General features: G+C 34.8%; 1 non-coding gene across 1 annotated transcript; it reads right to left on the bottom strand.

Annotated features, from left to right (window-relative positions):
- Positions 1 to 1,089: 1,089 nt before the first annotated feature.
- Positions 1,090 to 1,191, bottom strand: LOC114694140. The gene has a single exon (XR_003734669.1). It is a non-coding gene; the product is annotated as a U6 spliceosomal RNA (small nuclear RNA).
- Positions 1,192 to 7,551: the final 6,360 nt, after the last annotated feature.

Genomic DNA, 7,551 nt, shown 5'->3' with positions numbered 1-7,551 from the left:
TCCTAAGGACCAGGAGACATGGCGGGAGAGAGGACAGAAAGATAGTAAAAGGCAGAGGATCAGGGAGTTTGTTGTGAGATTCTGTCTCCTAATGACGTCAGAAGCTACACCCCGAGAGTCTCACCAATCTGACCGCCTAAAAATGAGCTGAAAAAGATGACATTAATAGGCTTGTCACAGGGAAAATCACACAAGCCCTCAGCCCTACAGAACACAATGCAGGCAACTAAGGAATGCTAAGAGCAGGAAAAATAGTCTTCCTCAAGGAAGAGCACAATGGGTTATCCAGACCCAAATGTCAGCCCGCGAAAGAAACATTCTGCAACATTACACAGACTGAGCAGTTCAATTCAGGAATATATTTATATACATAGACATGTATGAAAGTGACAGCAGTTCATTTTTTTACAGGCATAAATTTGAAAGAGATTCAAGGGATGGGGGTATAAGGGAGAATATGCTATAATATAAATATATTATAATCTTAAAAGTAGCAAGACACAAAAAAAATAAAAATGTTGCTGGCATGTTAAAATAATTGTTTTTAAAGGAATTAATTTTTATATATTACAGATCAGTCATTTGAAGATTATCACATAAAAATGTGAAATTGAAATGATTATGCGTACCATCATTTTCTCAATATTAATGCCGTCTCATTTTCTATCGTCATAGAAAGCTATATTTAATCAAAATTATTAAAAATCAGATTTTCAAAGAATAGAAAGAGTATTGTCATTGGCACTCCAGTAACTGTGGCTCTTCAAGTGCAACGACTCTCAGTTTCCTGGTTCTGACTTACTGACGTCCTCTTATGGGACTGTTAGGAAATTTGCGATTAGGCAGCATTTGAATGTGGTTTCGTATTATTTGATATATTCATTTGAGATATTTAACCACTCGCATTTAAAATTCCCCTTCTTTTATAATTTATAAATTGTAGAACATCATAAACATTTTAATCTCTATTGTTTTTGAATGCTTAATTTTTTCCTTTTATTGAAAAAAAATTTTCTCACATAATACATCCTGATTATGGTTTCATTTCCCCCTTCTCCTCCCAGTTTCTTCCCATGTTCCCTCCTATGTGAAAAAATGGACTGCTTCACAAATATACATGTCATCCTTTACAAGGACCATGCTTATCTTCTCTGTATCATTCCAATTTCACTATATGTGCTGACAAAGCAAGAGTGAATGCTACAGTTTTTTAAGTTTTTTTTTTTTTTAAGTAGAATCATTCTATTATTTTCTGTAGGAAATATCCATACATTTTCTATTAAAAAGAAGCAACATGGTCACTTCTCCTAAAGTCAAATGTCCAAAGACTTAGCTAGTCTCTTCCCTTTATTCTGTATTTTTTATGTTGTAATATTACAAATTCCAAAATTTCTAGATTTACTACTATTTTACACTGTTAATAGTGGTTTACCTTAATATTTCCTCGCTTTTTAAAATTCTGATGCTTTGAATTTCTTTGCTTTTCATTGACCTCATCTGGGATATTTTCCTTGTAGAAATGGTTTATATCTTGAAACTCATATGGTTATTCCTTTGAGGGGCTGTTAACAACTTTATGTCACTTCATTTTTCAAACCACTTTTACTGTATAGACTCATACTTTTCAATATGAGGGTATTTGAAAAATGACTTTGTGGAAACAGGTCACACACATATGGATCATAGTTTTTATATATTTCCATCCCTCAAACTATTCACTGAAGTTGTTACGGCTGTTATATTTAATGTAAGGAGGGTAAGTGTGACTCCTTAAATTTCTTTTTTACACAGACACCAAAACCTTTGACTTTTCTTGGTAACGCTCATTCACATTTGATACATACATACTATTGCTGTGAAAATCAATCAATTTAATATCAAGGTAAAATTATTCATCAAGCTCCTACCTAGCAAGATGTTTAATATAAAATCCTTCATATTAAAGATTCAAAATTAAGGCTTCCCCAGTCTTAAAAATCTCCATTATTTTGTGATTTTCTTCAAATTGTTTTTCATTTAATTGGGTTTAACTCTCCGATAAAACATGGTATGAATGTCAATGATAGCTTCTCAGAGCATGGATGTAGGCAAATTAATGCAGAGAAATATAGTCTTATATTCTAAAAAGGCTATATTAATAATCATGTTAACAACAATCATCTTTTAATATGGTGTTCTAAAAGTAGTTTATATTCCAATTCAGAAACAGAATCAATGTTTATAATGCATTCCCTGACTTAAAGATCACTAAATAGTTTGCAAAGTAATCTGAAAAATATTTGGTTGTATTTTTTAAACCAATGTATCTTTAGCATTCTCATGTATTTTTTTGCTAAAGGTGCAGATGAGTACACTCATTTCTCTCCTGTCTAGAGGCTTCCAGTAACCTGGGCATAATAACTGTGGTCCCTGAGATCTTGAAAATCTGTTTTGTCTCATAAAGTCCTGGAAATCCTTGAAATTTAAAAAATTCTTATTCTCATAATGCTTCTGTGTGCCCTAAATTCACATGGCTTGTTCACAGTGCATATCGCATTAGCTAAATATCTCCCACTCCAGATTAAGATTCTCTGGGGCAGCGTTTTCTGTTATCTTCTCTTTTACTTCTCTAACACATTCCTTTGGTTATTTCTATATTGCTTTGTCAGTTTTCAAAATGATTTTTTTTTATATTATTTTTTAAAATGTTCTTTTGGAGATAGGAAGAAACATCAATTTGATCTTATGAAGCCAAGAGTAGCAATTTGAAAAGTGGTAATAATTACTTAAAATCTGGCTTCTGATTTGGAACCAAAATGTGTCCGGTATGTGATTCTAGAAACAGAAGAGAAACTAATACCATTGTGAACCTGCTGCAATGGCAGAGTGCAAAGTGAAACAAGAGTACAAAGGAACGTTGTAGGAAAGGAGACGTTTTTCTGCCTTGAATTTAAGGACATTACATAGATCAGAATCATTATCTTCCTTGTTACTGATGACCGGCATCAGATCATCTATCAGAGATTGAAATGGAAAGTCAATACAATGCAAAGCTGATGTTTTAAAATATTCAATATGCGCTGGGCGGTGGTGGCGCACGCCTTTAATCCCAGCACTCGGGAGGCAGAGACAGGAGGATCTTTGTGAGTTCGAGGCCAGCCTGGGCTACCAAGTGAGTTCCAGAAAAGGCACAAAGCTACACAGAGAAACCCTGTCTCAAAAAAACAAAAAAAACAAAAAAATATATATATTCAATATGCTCAGTAGCAACCCTTCATGATGTCAGAGCCTTTATTTAAATTTGTAAAATTCTATATTTTATTCTTTTCATTTATAAATTTAAAAATTTTCAAAAATCAATTTTTAAAGAAAATGAAAACTAGCCGGGCGTGGTGGCGCACGCCTTTAATCCCAGCACTTGGGAGGCAGAGCCAGGTGGATCTCTGTGAGTTCGAGGCCAGCCTGGGCTACCAAGTGAGCTCCAGGAAAGGCGCAAAGCTACGCAGAGAAACCCTGTCTCGAAAAATCAAAAAAAAAAAAAAAAAGAAAATGAAAACTAGCCAGTATAGTGGCATGTGATGATAAGCAATTTTGAAAATGATGAAGCAAGAGCATCATCAGTTTGGGCTACACCTGGGATGAAGAAGACAGCTTAGTCAGCAAAATGATTGCTGGCCACGGTGGCTCATGCTTGTACCCTAATTTGGGAGTCTGTGGATTAGACTAATGAGCCATTCTAGATGACTGATTGCAGACTAGTAAGAAACTTGTCTCAAAAATTTAAAAAATTTGTGGATGAGTGAACAGTACCTAAGGCATCTAAGAGTGTTCATTAATCTACACACACACACACACACACACACACACACACACACACACACACACACGAAATACATGCACACATACATGGATACATGAGTACACACAGGAACACACAGAGATACAGTTGTGTCAACAAAACTATATATGATCGAATATTAGTTTCACAATAATTAATAAAACTTTTACATTTTGTTTTATAGTATTGTCATAATATAGATATTAAATTGTTACTAAAGTATCTTATTGAAAATAAACTTTCAAGTAATTATAGAATTTTTATTTTAACTTTATATTAGAATAGTATAACCCTAGCTTTAACATTTTACTATATGGTATATTTTGAAATCTTAGGAGGTTAGAGTGAATTAGAGTATGCTCATCCATATGTTTAACATACCTGGCAATACAAAGGTGAAAACTTTATAGTTATTTGTTATGATGGTGTATGGTCAATAAGGAACTTAAAAATAAGCTGAGGACAAACTGATTGTAAATTTCAATACATATTACTTTCTTGAATTTCAATAAAAGTTATATGAAGTATGTCTTACCTTCAGCTATAGGGTCCTAGCATCAAGTTTTCATGGGGGACCAAGAGTAATAAGAGTACTTTGATTTGTTTCAGACTTTTTGAGTCTCATCTTCCTGGTTATAGAATCAGTCAAAATGGATCAAGATGTATGGTAATATATGATGTAATTGTATTCAGCTATAATCAAGAATACTAAAATTAAGAAATCTGCAAAAATACTGGTGGAAATGGCGGTCATTTTGCTAAATGGAATAAGACTGATTCAGAAAAGGCAATACTACATTTGCTCTCATATTGAGAATCAATATTATATATTTATATAGACAAATGATAAATAGATATAGATATGCATATACATACATACATACATACATACATACATACATACATACATGTGTTCAGGATATGAACACAATAGGGGACTTGGATGGGAAATAGCCTAATGGAGGACTTGGGGGGACAACAAAGGGATTTAATGGCAGAAAGAGGGACTAGTCACAGTGAAGAAGCGGCACCAAGAAAGAGGGATAGAATATGAGGGACTAAAATAGGGGATGAATATGAACCAGGGTCGTGAAGTTTGTGCATGAAATTTTTTTTTTTTAAAGATTTATTTAGAAATTTTCACAATGAATTCCATGACTTTTAGTGAACTTCAAAAGTTACAAATATAAAAATAGTGCAAATAGCCTTAGAAGCCAGAGATAGTGTTTTCTTCTAGAAATATATATATATGCTAAATAATTTAAATATGCTAATAATTTTAATATGCTAATAATTTTAATTTCTTAGGGAAATTAGTTCTGTCTTGCAATTCAATGTCTTGTTTGTCCACATAGCTTTTGTCTGTGTATTGTGTGAAATTTAGAGCTTAGGGAACAGCACCATAAGCATATAGTATCTACAGCTATCAAAATGACTTAACTGCTTCTTTGCTCTGACCCAGAAGGGCCGTGTCTACTGATAGCAACCATGAAATTTTAAGATGCTAACTTTCTCGAAAGCAAAAAAACATGGAAACTTTGATCCCTTACAGTTCTAAATATCTGTGGTAGTGAGGTGGATGCTGATGGAGTTTCTACTTTCCATTGTGTTGGAATTAAAATTTAAAAAGACAAGAACTGGAGAGACAGCTCAGCATCTAAGATCACTTGTCCTTGAAGAGGACCTAGTTTAATTAGGTTAATTCTCAGTACCCACATGCTGGCTCATAATTGCCCAGGGGTACCAACCATAAAAGTTCCTTCAGGTTGTTGCCTATTAATGATGGAAATTGTGAGAATATTTACCAGTGTAGTACCAGATAATTGAAAGGTGGTGAGTCTGTGACATTAGTTAAGGAAGAATATTTACATCATGTGAACTGTTTTATGACTCAGTTTTTCTTATACTTTCTCAAATCAGCCTTAAATCTCTAGCAAAGTAGAAGCAATCTCTTGGAGAGATTTTCCTCAGATAGTTAAATTTTCTTAGGAAAGAATAGATAAGGCATTGACTAGGGTTAGTAGAAAGAGCTTGTTGTGGGACGTTATCAATTGCAATCAATCTGCTTGTGAAATCTGCACCTCACAGATTTCCAAGAGGGTCTGGATCCATCATTTAAGCAGATGTGAAACATACAATCACAGATTTCACACAAATAAATGGCATCATATTTCTGAGTCAGAGGCTATGACTGCATGATAAACATTAACATTCTAAAACGGCATGCTTGTATGTATGACAAAGAAGGTTAAGTTATACGACACAGTTGGCCATGTGTTCTGGAAAATTAGTTAAATCAATTATTTGACCTCTTCTAGAAGAAAGTTTTGCAATTGGAATAGAACACAACAACTTTGCAGTATTGAAGGAAGAACAACATCCTAATACTCAGAAGGGTAGATACAGATATAATAATGAAGCTTGAGTTAGAGGATGAATTAAAAATATACAATATTTAGGCTGTTACATGTTTTAAATATACCATTTATTAGCTTTTTAGGTATGAAATCTTTGGAGTGTCTTTCCTAATCTTCTATTAGCACCTTAAATTAAATTGACCACTATGATTCTTACCACACTTTAATTGCGAATTTCCTCAAAATTGCAAAGAATTCTATTAAACACATCATAGAATTTTTCAACCTCCACAGTTTGCAGAGAGACCACCAATATGGCTACCTGAATGAGAACCCTGGTATGGTTTGTATTAAAATTCTTGCATACATCCCAGCTGGTGAACCTTATCAATTGTGATCATTATTGTTTGTTATCCAGAGAAGTGATGTTGGTGGTACTCTCAGTGTGCACATTTCAGTGACCTGGCTTCCCAGTTGATACATAGTCAACCCAGAGTGGCCACAGATACCTCATTTGTAAAATCTAGAAACCCAAAGGCCATCAGTGTTTTCCTTTTCCTCACTGAAATCCATGTGCTAGTATTTTTGTCTTATGATATTGCTAGCAGACCTTCATTGCTGTGGCATGGTCTGTATGTCAAATGTATTGCTCTGATTGGTCAATAAATAAAACATTGATTGGCCAGTAGCCAGGCAGGAAGTATAGGCAGGACTAACAGAGAGGAGAACTGAAAGAACAGGAAGGCGGAGGGAGACACTGTCAGCTGCCGCCATGACAAGCAGCATGTGAAGATGCCATGTGGCAAGGTATAGAATTATAGAAATGGATTAATTTAAGATGTAAGAACTAGATAGTTAGAAGCCTGAGCCATTAGGCCAAACAGTTGAAATAATATAAGCGTCTGTGTGTTTATTTTATAAGTGGGCTGTCGGACTGTTGGGGCTTGGCGGGACCTGGAGAGAAAACTCTCCAGCTACACTTCCTCTTTTATGATCTTGTCTTGTATGATTTAATCCAGAAGCCACTGGCTTACTCCCCACCAGCACTGTAACCTCGTTATCTACTGTTAATTCTTACACTTAAAAACGTGAAAACAGCAGTGCATTGCTCTGCTCTTTGTCCATATAAAGACCATCAATTCCTTAGAATAAACATCTACATCTTCTGCAGGGCTGCAATATGTAAACACAGTACTTACAGTCATCTTTTCCCCTTAACTTTATTATTTCTCCCAAGGCTTCCTCCATAACTTCAAGGGCAAGCGTGTGTAGCCAGAAGATTTCTTGTGTTCCGCCTGGCCCACAGTCAGGACAAATCTCTCTCACCTGCCAGTCAAGCAGCCTCTCAGGCCTAAATAAATGCATAGAGGCTTATAT

The sequence above is a fragment of the Peromyscus leucopus genome, chromosome 9 (assembly GCF_004664715.2).
Source record: "Peromyscus leucopus breed LL Stock chromosome 9, UCI_PerLeu_2.1, whole genome shotgun sequence".
In the NCBI taxonomy this organism is placed as follows: domain Eukaryota; kingdom Metazoa; phylum Chordata; class Mammalia; order Rodentia; family Cricetidae; genus Peromyscus; species Peromyscus leucopus.
This window is presented reverse-complemented; position numbering and strand designations above follow the sequence as displayed.